The sequence below is a fragment of the Geotrypetes seraphini genome, chromosome 1, assembly GCF_902459505.1.
Source record: "Geotrypetes seraphini chromosome 1, aGeoSer1.1, whole genome shotgun sequence".
NCBI lineage: Eukaryota > Metazoa > Chordata > Amphibia > Gymnophiona > Dermophiidae > Geotrypetes > Geotrypetes seraphini.
The window spans coordinates 385,242,661-385,257,629 of NC_047084.1; the positions used below are offsets into that span (position 1 = coordinate 385,242,661).

Here is a 14,969-nt window from a genome sequence, read left to right on the forward strand (position 1 = left end):
TATGGCAATGGGTCATCTAAAGGAGGCGCCCAGTTCTGAATTGCTCCTTTTGTGTGTGAGAATGTACAACTGAGGTCATACAATTTTATATAAAAGCCCTTTTCAGCTTTAAAACATTACCTCCTAAATATACAAGAACTGGCATGGTCACCAGTCATACCTGTACTTAGTAGTGATGCTGGCTGGTCCCTTTGAATATTGGGGCCCAATATGCTATAATTTCATGTGGTAGATCTTTTTACCTTTTTTCATGACCTTGATTCCATTCTCCATTCTTTTTCTCTGCACTCATTACTACACAGATGCCAATTGTCCTGACTTATGAGAAACATCTGGAATGGGAGATCCCTGGATTCCTTCATTCAGTATCCCTTTTTAGCCTAAAGCCTTTCAAAATATCACTGGAAAGGATATGATACTGTGAAGCAAATTTATAACACACTGCCTCTTGTAAAACCCATTCTACTTCAAACATTTACCTTAAATGTTTGAAGGAAGAGAATAAAAAAACTCAAGGCAACCATTTTGAAATAGGGTAAGTAAGCTTCATGTCTGGGATGTCCTTGAGGGGTGGGGGAGCTCCTGAAAATCCTTTGTTACACTCAACTGAGTGAAACAAAAATGATGAAAGAACAACAAAAACTTTGTTGGTGTTAAAGGCTGTTTGATAAGAAATTAGTAGCCTTTTGTTGCTAAATTGGGTTGTTATTAAGGTGTGGTAAATGTCGTCTTTTACCGTAACTTAGTTTACCATAAAAAATACTAACCTGCGGTTTCTCAATATTGGAAAATTAGGTTTTTACCTTTGATAAGCTTCTTTCTGTTAGTCCCTGTAGGATTCCATAAACTAGATGTTCAATCCCAACCCACAATTCGGGAGTTGCAGAAATCCAAACACTTTTCTGAATACATGCTCCTCCTCCTTAGACTGAAAGCTAGAGCCATATACTTTTGAGTCCCAAAGCCAAGCAACATACCTGAGCAAATCCATGACAAGGTGGGGGATATGGGGAAGATCACCAGCAACATAAACAATTTCTGAACTGGTCTGCTCTGCAAAACATGAACAAGCAATAAACAGGCACAAAGGTAACCCAGAAAAACATTGAGGTACAATGTAGAACTCCAAGAAATGGCCTTCGGCAATGCGCATACTCACAGAAAACTCCCCACAGGATCCAGCAACTGGCTGGAAAATCTTCAAGCCTGTAAGGAGAATAACAGGCAGAAAGAAGCAGACTATCCCAAACAACTGAGTGTATACAGAGAGAGCGGGTCGTATGGAATCCTACAGGGACTAACAGAAAGAAGATTATCGATGGTAAAAACCTAATCTTACATTCTGTTACATCCCTTCCAGATTCCATACGCTAGGTGATGTACCAAAGCGTTGATAGCCGATAGTGAGAAACAGAAGAGTGTGCCCTCCACACTGAGGTCCCAAAAGCGGCATCAGAATGAGCTGCAACATCCACTCAGTAAAACCGGGTAAAAAAATGAAGAGAGGACCAAGTAGCCACCCTGCAAATTTCATCTGGATGAATCATGTGAGACTCCACCCATGAAAATCACTAAATCAAAAAATGGATAAAGTCCTTACCTAAACAAGTAAATGCAAACAAGGACTTTGAAAAAGTATCATCAAAATAGATACGGGTCTCTTAAGCTCTCAGACGCCTGCGTTAGCTTTATCATTGTTTATAAGCCAACAAAGCAGACATGGTGGTATCTTTCATCGAGCTATAAAGAGTTTTTATAAATATTTTACATTTTTTTAAGATTTTTAATATGCAAATAAAATTTCATGCATCAAATTAGAAATGCATTAAGAGGTCAAAACCGGCACTTAGCTTTTAAGTGATATTCGCCGGTCTAATCCTCTATTAGTCACCCAACGGGCCCCGTTTCACCCACAATAGGGCTTCATCAGGGGTCTGATTACTGTTCTAAAAAACATAAAAACAGATAGTTAATATACACCCTTCTATCTTAACGATAACTAAAAAGCTGTCGGGTACTTACCGAGCTGTTAAGGCTCGTTATTTTAACTTGTAAAAATGGCGTTTGCAACGATACAACGCCACGCATGCGCTTTATATCACATTCATTACTGCGCATGTGTAGAAATTTAAATGAGATTTTGTTAATGAAATGTGAACACAACAAAGCCTGACTCTCTTCTTATGATGTTATTAAACGAGGGCTTAGAAGAAGGAATTCCATTCTATAACAGAATTTAAACCCTTAGGTTTCAACGTATCAAGGCGGAAAATCCATCGGGATTCCCTCTGTAAAAGTTTTCTTTTTCTATCTCCACCTCTTGGATTCAACTTTTCTTTATCAATACAAAAGAAACGAAGATCAGAAAAACTATGAGATTTCAAATTACAATGTTCTACCAAGGGGGCATTTAATCTCTGACATTTAAGGCTGGATTTATGCTCTGCGATTCTTGTTTTAAAGGATCGAGTTGACATGCCTACATATAACAAATTGCATGGGCATATGATTACATAGATTATATAGTTAGAGTCACAAGTCAAGAAGTGTTTAATGTCATATTTTTTACCAGTTTGTGGATTTATGAAAGTTTTTTGTGTGATAGTAAGATGACAAATACTGCAATGTCCACATTTATAGAAACCTTCAGGTAAGATTCTCAAAGATTTTATAGTATTAGGAATCACTGCTGGTGACAAAAGATCTTTAAAATTACTTCCTCTTGCAAAAGCTATCTGTAGATCATGTTGCTGAAACAATGGGTGAGTTTGAATAATTTTCCAATTGTTTCGAAGAATGTTAGCTACATCATTCCCATAAGTAGAATAACGGAGTGTACAAGTACATTTATCAGAAGGATGTTCTTCTTTCTGCTTTTTTTGTAATAACCATTCTCTTTGATAATATTTTGATCTTTTAAATGCTTTATTGACCACATCTTTTGGATATCCTCTGTCATCTAATTTTTTACATAAAACTTTTGCATGTTTTTTAAAAGTTTTATCGGAGGAACAGTTTCTTTTTATCCTTAAAAACTGGGAAAAAGGTAAGTTTTTTCTTAAGCTCAGAGGGTGGCAGCTTTTAAAATTCAATAAAGTATTTCGATCAGTTGGTTTAGTGTATAATTCAAAATCAAAGTGATCATTTTGCTGAATGATTAACAAATCCAGGAAAACCAATTGTTTACTAGAAAAATTCATTGTAAAAGATAAATTGGTGTCACAATTGTTGAGCCAAACATTAAAGCTTTTCAAATCTTCTTCTGTGCCCTTCCACAGAACTAGGATGTCATCAATATAACGATACCAGCAATATATTAAAGACTCAAATGGGGAATTTTTGATCCAATTGTCTTCAAAATCTGCCATATAAAGGTTTGCAATGGAAGGGGCAAACACGGCTCCCATTGCCACTCCTTTTAGTTGTTTATAAAACTTGTTGTCATAGATGAAAAAGTTTTCTTTCATCGCGATTCTGGACAGTTGTAATAAAAAAGATGTAGGGATCATATGTGGTCTATCTCTGGCATCCAATATTTTCTTGATGATAAATAAGGCTTCATCCTGCGGGATTGACGTGTACAAGGACGTCACATCAAACGTGACTAGCAAGTAAGGAAAATCTTTAATTTTATTATCCATAAGTTTTGAAATTATGTCTCTTGAATCTTGTATATACGCGTCTGTCTTGACTACTTCATATTTTAAAAATTCATCAATAAATTTTGATAGAGGTTCCAATAAGGAGCCTCTGGATGACATAATAGGTCTTCCCGGAGGATTGATAGGATCTTTATGTATCTTCGGAAGTATATAGAACACTGGAACTATAGGTGCATATTTTTTTACGGGGAGGCCAAAACAGCCGCAGAGGCAGAATGAGAGGAAACAGAGCGACACAACGATCCAGACCAACGACCAGGTCTCAAACCCGCAAAAATCAGTGGTAGTGAACCTCTCCAATAAAGAACTGAGCGAAATTGAATTGAAAGTTTTATCGTTGGGACTTTCTTTTGTGCCTTCTACTAGGTTTGATGAATTTCAATTTCATATTGATTTTGAAAAGTTCATAAGAAAATTACACTTGAAGACATTCTTTGGAGAGAAAGAGAATAAGAATGATCGTACCATCCTGTTCCCTAAATCCAGTTGGTCTCCACCAACTCCTCCAGATATGATTATACATGCCTTTAAAAAATGTGTCTTACAGGACATTAAGAAGTGGCAACAAACTGATATGAGATCATTCAGCAATTTAAGCAAAGAGGAAAGATTGGCCATTGATTCCCTGAAAAATGATACAACCCTAGTCATAAAAAAAGCTGATAAAGGCGGTGCAATCATAATAATGGAGAAAGAAAATTACCATAATGAAATTCTAAAGCAATTAAATACAACAGACACCTATGAGAAACTTGCTTTAGATCCTTCAAAACGACTACAACGACAAATTTTGAAAATAACAAATCAAGGGAGACATGAAGGTTTTTTGACGATCAAAGATCATAAATTCTTAAACAAATATGCACCTATAGTTCCAGTGTTCTATATACTTCCGAAGATACATAAAGATCCTATCAATCCTCCGGGAAGACCTATTATGTCATCCAGAGGCTCCTTATTGGAACCTCTATCAAAATTTATTGATGAATTTTTAAAATATGAAGTAGTCAAGACAGACGCGTATATACAAGATTCAAGAGACATAATTTCAAAACTTATGGATAATAAAATTAAAGATTTTCCTTACTTGCTAGTCACGTTTGATGTGACGTCCTTGTACACGTCAATCCCGCAGGATGAAGCCTTATTTATCATCAAGAAAATATTGGATGCCAGAGATAGACCACATATGATCCCTACATCTTTTTTATTACAACTGTCCAGAATCGCGATGAAAGAAAACTTTTTCATCTATGACAACAAGTTTTATAAACAACTAAAAGGAGTGGCAATGGGAGCCGTGTTTGCCCCTTCCATTGCAAACCTTTATATGGCAGATTTTGAAGACAATTGGATCAAAAATTCCCCATTTGAGTCTTTAATATATTGCTGGTATCGTTATATTGATGACATCCTAGTTCTGTGGAAGGGCACAGAAGAAGATTTGAAAAGCTTTAATGTTTGGCTCAACAATTGTGACACCAATTTATCTTTTACAATGAATTTTTCTAGTAAACAATTGGTTTTCCTGGATTTGTTAATCATTCAGCAAAATGATCACTTTGATTTTGAATTATACACTAAACCAACTGATCGAAATACTTTATTGAATTTTAAAAGCTGCCACCCTCTGAGCTTAAGAAAAAACTTACCTTTTTCCCAGTTTTTAAGGATAAAAAGAAACTGTTCCTCCGATAAAACTTTTAAAAAACATGCAAAAGTTTTATGTAAAAAATTAGATGACAGAGGATATCCAAAAGATGTGGTCAATAAAGCATTTAAAAGATCAAAATATTATCAAAGAGAATGGTTATTACAAAAAAAGCAGAAAGAAGAACATCCTTCTGATAAATGTACTTGTACACTCCGTTATTCTACTTATGGGAATGATGTAGCTAACATTCTTCGAAACAATTGGAAAATTATTCAAACTCACCCATTGTTTCAGCAACATGATCTACAGATAGCTTTTGCAAGAGGAAGTAATTTTAAAGATCTTTTGTCACCAGCAGTGATTCCTAATACTATAAAATCTTTGAGAATCTTACCTGAAGGTTTCTATAAATGTGGACATTGCAGTATTTGTCATCTTACTATCACACAAAAAACTTTCATAAATCCACAAACTGGTAAAAAATATGACATTAAACACTTCTTGACTTGTGACTCTAACTATATAATCTATGTAATCATATGCCCATGCAATTTGTTATATGTAGGCATGTCAACTCGATCCTTTAAAACAAGAATCGCAGAGCATAAATCCAGCCTTAAATGTCAGAGATTAAATGCCCCCTTGGTAGAACATTGTAATTTGAAATCTCATAGTTTTTCTGATCTTCGTTTCTTTTGTATTGATAAAGAAAAGTTGAATCCAAGAGGTGGAGATAGAAAAAGAAAACTTTTACAGAGGGAATCCCGATGGATTTTCCGCCTTGATACGTTGAAACCTAAGGGTTTAAATTCTGTTATAGAATGGAATTCCTTCTTCTAAGCCCTTGTTTAATAACATCATAAGAAGAGAGTCAGGCTTTGTTGTGTTCACATTTCATTAACAAAATCTCATTTAAATTTCTACACATGCGCAGTAATGAATGTGATATAAAGCGCATGCGTGGCGTTGTATCGTTGCAAACGCCATTTTTACAAGTTAAAATAACGAGCCTTAACAGCTCGGTAAGTACCCGACAGCTTTTTAGTTATCGTTAAGATAGAAGGGTGTATATTAACTATCTGTTTTTATGTTTTTTAGAACAGTAATCAGACCCCTGATGAAGCCCTATTGTGGGTGAAACGGGGCCCGTTGGGTGACTAATAGAGGATTAGACCGGCGAATATCACTTAAAAGCTAAGTGCCGGTTTTGACCTCTTAATGCATTTCTAATTTGATGCATGAAATTTTATTTGCATATTAAAAATCTTAAAAAAATGTAAAATATTTATAAAAACTCTTTATAGCTCGATGAAAGATACCACCATGTCTGCTTTGTTGGCTTATAAACAATGATAAAGCTAACGCAGGCGTCTGAGAGCTTAAGAGACCCGTATCTATTTTGATGATACTTTTTCAGACTCCACCCATGACACAGCAATACTTCTAGTCGAGTGGGTCTTAAGAGAAACCCGCAACTGCTTGCCACGAGCAATGTAACTCACGGAAATGGCCATTTGAATCCATTGAGCAATTGAGAACTTGGACGATGGCTGACCTCAACGAGGCGCAGCAGTCAGGACAAAGAGGTGATCAGTCAGCTAGAAATCATTAGACCTCTCCAAATAGTGGAGCAAGAGTCTCCTGATATCCAACTTGCGCAAGATCTGATCCTTGCTCTCCGAACGTGTGGAATAAAATGCAGGCAAACGAACCTCCTGGTTGATATGGAAGATGGAAACCACCTTCACTAGACAGGAAGGTACAGTATAGAGGGCAACTCCTATGTCCGTAATACGGAGAAAGGGTTCTCTGCACAAAGGAGCCTGAAGCTCTGAAATACGCCATGCCGAGACAATGGTGACCAGAAAGAGTCTTGATCATTAGAGCCAGAAGAAAAGCATCCTTCAGAGGCTCGAATGGGGCTTCCCCAAGACCCTGAAGAACGATGTTAAGATTCTATGAAGGGAACATCTATTAGTTACACCCTCACTTAAAGTTATTAATATACGGCAGCACTTTATCTTCTGTTACAGCTCCTCAAACTTGAAACTCCCTCCCTATTTACCTCAGAGAAGAAAAGAACTTAGATAAATTTAAAAGTAAACTTAAGAGCTTTCTTTTCAAAGATGCTTATGATATTTAGGAGTCCCAGGCCTATTTTCGCTTATTTTCATAAGGCTACTTCTTTTATTTCCCTCCTATTGTCTTTTACCATAATCGTCCTTCTTTCTATCATTATTATTGTATTTCATTACCCTGCCTTTCCCTTTGTTTTCCTTTTCCGTTTATTCTGTTAGTCGTTAATTTAATATGTTTTGTTTAGTGTCCATCTGTCTTTTATAACCCCTGTATTATCTGTAAATTGAAAGATTTGTTCATTGCTTAGATATTTGAGTAAGCGATTAATCAAATACTTAATAAACTTGAAACTTGAAAGGATGATGCAAGGGAGGCTGCAAACGAAGTGCCCCTCTCATAAACCTGGTCACATCTGGATGAGCAGCATGCTCTGAAACATGAAAGGCCTGCAACCTGAACTTTAAGGGAGGCCACTGCCAAACCTTTAGACCCCACCTGAAGAAAAGCCAGGACCACCGAAATGGGAGCCCTCTCAGGCTCCACCTGCTCATGAGCACACCACTGTTGGAAAGCCTTCCAGGCTTTGGCATAAGAAGCCATAGTAGAGAGTTTCTTTGACTGCAAAAGTATCAAGATGATTATATCTGAATAACCATGCTTCATCAAGGCTGAACACTCAAGAGCCATACCGAAAGACCACAGTACTATGGGTTCTCCATGGGCACCAGCCACTGACTGATGGTAGTGATGAAGAAGGAGTTGGGGTTTCCTGTCCTGCTGAAAATGTATGAGATCCACATACCAAAGGCGATGAGACCAGTACAAAGCTACTAAAATTATGAGGCTGGGCTGCGTCACTATCTGGCGGATGACCCAACCAACCAGAAGCCCTGGAGGGAACACAAAGGAGCTCATGAGCCAGCCAGGGATGAAACAAGGTGTCCAGTCCTAGGCTCTGTTCTTTGATTGAAGAAGCGCCTGACTTTCAAGTTCTCTGCTGAAGCCATCAAGTCCATCTGTGAGAGGGACCATTCTTCCGGATCCAGGACCTGTCAGCTGAGGAAGTCTGCCTGAACATTGTCGACTCCAGCCACATGGGCTGCTGAGAGGGATAGAAGATGTGATTCCACCCAGCGAAATAGCATGTGAGCTTCCTGGTCCAAGGGAGTGCTTCTTGTGACCCCTTGATGATTTACGTATGCCACTGCCGTGGCGTTGTCGGAGAATACTCATACCGCTTTTCATTCCAGAAGGGGTTTGAGAGTGAGTAACGCCAGTCAAATTGTCTGGAGCTCCAGATGAATGATCGACCAATGCTTATGATGAGGAGTCCACTGCTCCTGAATGGAGCAATCCCTGCAGTGAGTACCTCAAGAGGCTGGTATCCATCATAAAAGACATCCACTCTGAGATCTGAAGAAGCTGCCCTGGCGAAGAATGCCCCCCTCCTCCCGAAGCTACCAGCTCAAATTGCTGTGAGCTGGTGCCTTCCAGGAGAGCGACATCTGAAGGGGATGCTGCTGCAGAGACCACCGAGGAGGGACTCCTACAAAGGGCGCATGTGCACTCTGGCCGAGGGGATCTCCTCTAAGGAGGATGCCATGGACCCCAGTACCTACAGATAATGCCAGGCCATGGAAACCAGACAGTCCAGGAAGAGCTCTGGAAGTTTCTGTCTGCATGCCTCGGGAAGAAACACATGACCTTGCTGGGTGTCGAAGAGAAGGCCCAGATATTCCAAGGACCGGGATGGCGTCAACTGGCTTTTCCTGAAGTTGACAATCTAACCCAAAGCCTGTAGCAGAGAAAAAAAACGTCTCCAACGCACTTTCGCACTCCAGATGAGACGGAGCCCGGATCAACCAATCTTCCAAGTAAGGATGGACCTGGACACCCTGTCAGCGGAGAAGGTGCTGGGCGCTGTCGTGAGCCCAAAGGGCAGAGCTGTGAACTGGAAATGCTGTTGCAGAACATGGAAATGCTGAAACCTGCAATGCTCCAGTTAAAATGGAATATGGAGGTAAGCCTCCGTTAGATCCAAGGACGCCAGAAACTCTCCTGAAGAGACTATGTCTGTGCACACTGTTTCTATGCAGAAATGAGGAATCCACAAGAAGCGATTGACCAACTTAAGATACAGAATGGGTCTCCAGTCCTCTGAGCCTTTCTTTGACATGATAATCTATAAGGAGTATCTGCTAAAGCCCATGACCAAACTCTGAGATGTGGAAGGTGGAGAATCCAATTTGAGCTCTTTCATAACATCAGCAATAAAAAGGTGGACAGAGTCATGCTTAAAGAGTTGGCGGATGAAAGGGGTTATTACCCAAATCCAGACTCTCAGGGCCGCCGAGGTGACTAGTCCCGGCAAGAGTATCAGTTGGATCCAATATAGAAGCAGTGTCAGGAGACAGAAAAGGCATATTATCTGAATGGCAACTACTGCAATCGAGGTCTGCCCAGCTGGACAAGAGGGCTCCCAAACAGGAATCTCTGCACCGGCACAACCGGCCGAGAAACTTATGTCCAAACTAATAATGATATAAAGTACATTTCCCCCACTTCCTCCCACCCTCCCTGGATGTGCGTAAATATCAATTAGGAATCAAAGGCTTACTTGATCAATCAGTTTTTACAAATTCTGCTAATGGACCCCAAGTTTTTACAAATTCCGCTAATGGACCCCAAGTTTGTTTAAATTTTTTATTATGTCCCAGTTGTTCAGAATTCATTCTCTCATATCTATAAAATTGACACTATGGGAAACTCTGTGACAATATAATCTTATTAACAACATAATTGTTAACCAGAAAATTAAACTACACAAAGCACACTGCATGCTTCTCAACATTCATTTGTACTAAAACACCTGGCCTTGGTCACACATGTAGAACACAGATAAATGGTATGCAAATACAGGACCACAAACTAAAAGTACTAATATATACATATGAAACCCTAAGATGCCAGGCTCTACATGCAGTACAATACCATAGAAATAGAAAGAAATTAATTTCTTCCTGAACAGTGCAAAATACTCGTATATATATATAGCAGATGTAAATTCTCAAAACTGACATATTTCAATCACTACATTGAAAATAAAATCATATTCCCTACCTTTGTTGTTTGGTAATATACCGTATTTTTTGTTCCATAAGACGTACCCTAGATTTAGAGGAGGAAAACAAGAAAAAACCCCATTCTGAACCAAATTCTCCCTGCCAGGCTCTGCACCCTGTCCCCCCTCCCTACCAGGCTCTGTCCCCTGTCCCCCTTCTGATAGTCTAGTGGTAGGCAGGGACAGGGCACAGGGCAGGCAGGCCTAGTGACAGGCAGGGCCCCCCACCCCGAGGCAAGCAAGCAGGCAGGCAGGGCCCCCCAAAGTGCATAATCTTTTTTCTCTTCTTCACTATCCATATGTACCATTTCCTCCCCTTCCATTAAGTATCACATCTCTGTATCTTTATTCCTCCCCTTTCCAGCATTATTCCATGTCCCTGTCCATATGCTCCCTTCTCCTTCAGCATTTCTTTGCTGTCTCTTTCCCTCCCCTAGTTGCCATGGTTCTTATGCTGGGATTTTCATTTACTTCCTCCTGTACTCCTCATCCCCACCCTCCACCCCAAGGCAGGCAGGCAGGGCCCCCCTCCAACCTCTCCTCCGCACCTTTAGTTCCTATGGCGCAGCTTGATGGGCCTGTTCCTCCATGTCCCGCCCAAACGTGAAGGGAGTCAGAGGAGTGGCGGTGGAGGCAGCTGAGGCCCAGATGTGCTGCCCAGTGCTACCATGGGGGATAGGAGGGAGGAAAATGGGAGGCCGGAACCAGCTGCCGCTGCTGCTATTTCTGTAGCTGCTTGCTGTCTTCAGTAATGCACTGCCAGCGACTTCCAGATCCGTTGTCGGCTGCTCGTGCCCGGCCCCTGGGGATTGTGTGGGAAGCAGAACTCGCTGCCTCCAGCTGTCTCTCCAGCAGCAGAGCGGTGCGCAAGGCTGCCTGCCTGGTCGGCTGATGCGGCTGCCTCCTCTTCCCTTCTGTAGCAGCAGAGCGGCGCACAAGGCTGCCTGCATGGTCCCACGCCACTTCCTACAAGAACGGAAGCAGCGCGGGACTTGGCAGGCAGCCTTGTGCACCGCTCTGCCACTACAGAAGGGAAGTGGAGGCAGCCACGTCAGCCGACCAGGCAGGCAACCTTGCACGCTGCTATGCTGCTAGAGAGGCAGCCGTGTCCAGCAAGGGAGAGCACCAACATTAAAAAAAGGAAACTGGGGGGTGGGGGGGTGATTTCGGTATTCGCTCCATAAGACGCACCCTTATTTCCACCAAATTTTTTTTGGGGAAAAAGTGCGTCTTATGGAACGAAAAATACGGTAATCATCTTTTCCCAGTCTCTGGTTGCACTTCCTTATGTCTGTGCTCTTGTGTTTCCAGGGCTCTTATTCATTTGCTGTTTTTCACTCCTTCTTCACTTTTTTCTCTACAATCTTCACTTTCTGCCCTACATTCATCTTTGTGTACGAATAGCCTGACTCCAAATATAGAATACTGTCTACAGAGAGTGGTCAAATCATATATACTCCGCTCAGAGATATGAAACTCAAAAAAGGAAGGCTAAAAGCCACCTTTGTGAAAAGAGTTCACCTTCCAGTCATTGCGATATTTATAACAGATCACTCTCTGAGACTAGATGGAAACTTTGTATCTAATAGTCCAATAAATAATTTCAACTACAGTGGTACCTCGGGTTTACGAGTGCACCGGTTTGCAAGTGTTTTGCAAGACAAGCAAAACATTTGCAAAATCGGTGGCTCGATTTACGAGCACCCCCTGCGATCCGGCACCCTCCCCCCCACGATCCAGCACCCCCCCCCACCATGATCCGGCACCCCCCACCGCGATTGGGCACCCCCCCCACCGCTTCTTACCGTCATCTGGGCACCGGCATGTCCTGTGCGTTGGTGCCGGTGCTCGAAGATCAGCCTCCTCTTCTGCTGGGCCTTGAGCATCTGCGCATGCTCAAGGCCTGCGAGTTCACGTTCTATCTCGGTGAAGCACTTTTGAAATTCTCTGTCAGGTCTCCTGAAGCAGATACCGAAACGGGGCCACTTTGGGACTCCCTTAATTGGTCTACAAGTTAAGTGCTTTTATTACATGCACCTAAGTTTGACAATGTATCCATGCATACTATGAATATTTGAATCAATTGAAGAATTTCAAAAGCAAAGCCTATTGAAATAGTTGAAATTATTTATTGTACTATTAGATACAAAGTTTCCATCCAGTCTCAGAGAGTGATCTGTTATAAATATCGCAATAACTGGAAGGTGAACTCTTTTCACAAAGGTGGCTTTTAGCCTTCCTTTTTTGAGTTTCATATCTCTGAGCAGAGTATATATGATTTGACCACTCTGTAGACAGTATTCTATATTTGGAGTCAGGCTGTTCGTACATATTGAGCTACTTTTCTGACTTCCTATTTCATTGTGATCCCTGGTTTTCTGAGGAAACTATATTCATCTTTGGCATTAACTTTTAAACATTCAACTTTTTGCTCTACATTCTTCACTTTCTGCCCTACATTCATCTTTGATGATGATGATGATGATAGAAACAAACTGACTATAATGAACACCAATTCCAAGAGAGTGATGGTAAACTCTTGTCCCAAGAGGGGGTTGTCTCTCTCTTCAGAGTTTCACTTCTCTGAGCGTACTTCAAAGTAATTTCACTCTCTTGGAATTGGTGTTCATTATAGTCAGTTTGTTTCTATCATAATTAGACTTTACTGACGTTCTATAAAAGCATATTATCCCTGTTTTTTTTGTTAGACTACGTTCATCTTTGGTATTAACTTTTAAACATTCAACTTTCTTACATTTTTCTGCTTTCTTCTCAAAATCTACTTTTCCATGTCTTCCCTTCCCATCTATCCATGTGTACCATCTTCTCTCTCTTTCTTCTCCCCTATTCCCATCTATCCTATAAGAAGCATTTCTTCTATCTCTCTTCCCTGCCACACCCATTGCTGTGCACCATTTCTTCCCTCTCTCCTCCCTTTCCCCCCTCCCTGTGCACCCTCTCCTCCCTCTCTCTCCCCTTCTCCTCCCTTCCTCCGCATCCTCTCCTTCCTCTCTCCCATCTGACATCTGTTTTTCCCCTTACCCCCTCATATAGTCTGGCAATCTCGCTCTCTTTCCCTCCCTCTTCCCATGGTCTAACATCTCTCTCCTCTCCTTCCCACAGTATGGTATTCTCTTTCTCCTCTCCTTCTTTTCTCTGTTCTGGTATCTCTCTTTCCCCTTCCAGTGGTCTGACAACTCTCTCTCTCTCCTTCCATCACCATTCTCCAGAATCTGACATCTCTCCCTTCTTTGAGTCATCTGTCTTCTCTCCCAGTGCAAAATTTCTCCTTCCCTCCTCTCCACCACTATCATGTCCAACAATTCTCCCTCTTTCTTCCTTTCCTCATGTATACCATCTCCCTTTCCCTCTCATTCCATGTACAACAATTTTCTTTTTCTCTTCCTTCCCCCACTGGCAGCATCTCTCTTTCCCTCCCTTCCCAGCACTCCATTCATGCAGCATCTGTCCTTTCCAATCCCACAGCCTGTGCAGCATCTGTAATTCCCAACTCCATCTCAGCCCATGCAGCACCTGTCTTTCCCAACCCCCTCCCAGCCTGTGCAACATCTGCCCTTCCCTGCCCCCCTAGCCCATGTAGCATCTGTCCTTCCCAGCCCCCTCCCAGCCCATGCAATATCTGTTCTTCCCTGTCTTCCCACTCACCCCAGCCCATGCATCTGTCCTCCCCATCTTCCCAACCCCCTATCCCCAGCCCATGGCATATAGCGTATGTTCCTCTTTCCTTCCTTCCTCCCTCCCTCCCAGCGGGACCCTGCGGCACGACCTCTACAGCTCTGGACTCCCCCACACCTGCTCCCCTGGGTTGCTGTTATTTGAAATGTTCCGGCAGCCGTGACACAGCGTCCACGATATGAGCCTTCTGCTGTGGCTTACCCTGGAACCCTTCATTCAGCAGCACCCTGCTTAGGTGGGAACAGGAAGTCGCTGCTGAATGAAGACTTCCAGGGCAGGCAGGCTGCAGAAGATTCATCTCGTGAACACTGCGCTATGGCTGCCGGAACATTTAAAATAACAACTACCCGTGGATGGGGGTGGGCAGGTGTGAGGGAGTCTGGAGCTGAAGAGGTCGTGCTGCAGGGAGACCACAGACCCTATGCCCCCCCCAACGTTCTGACGACTATGCCCAGGAGCTTTAGATCACTAACCCACAGACCAGTGCTTCCAAGGGGAAGGAGTATCTGAAAGGGGCAGAACATGTAAAAAGAATATGGCCCCCGGAACACTACCCATTCACTGAAGACCCCTCAATACCAGGAATTAGGAACGGTAGGCCTGGTGGGGTGGGGGTGCTATTGGATGGTAGGAGTCTTCACAGGGGTTTTCAAGGTGAGGAGACTCTGGGAGGAGAGTTGTGTTTGGGGTGGGTTTTCAGGAATGGAGATTGTGTTTGGGCAGAGTGTTTTATGGTGGGGAGGGAATGGGATCCATT

The 14,969-nt window shown here is 41.9% G+C and overlaps 1 protein-coding gene across 3 annotated transcripts in view; it reads right to left on the minus strand.

Moving 5' to 3' along the window:
* Positions 1 to 14,969, minus strand: part of IDUA (alpha-L-iduronidase) — a 353,735-nt gene that overhangs the window by 298,272 nt on the left and 40,494 nt on the right. The gene's annotated exons all lie outside the window — the stretch shown is intronic.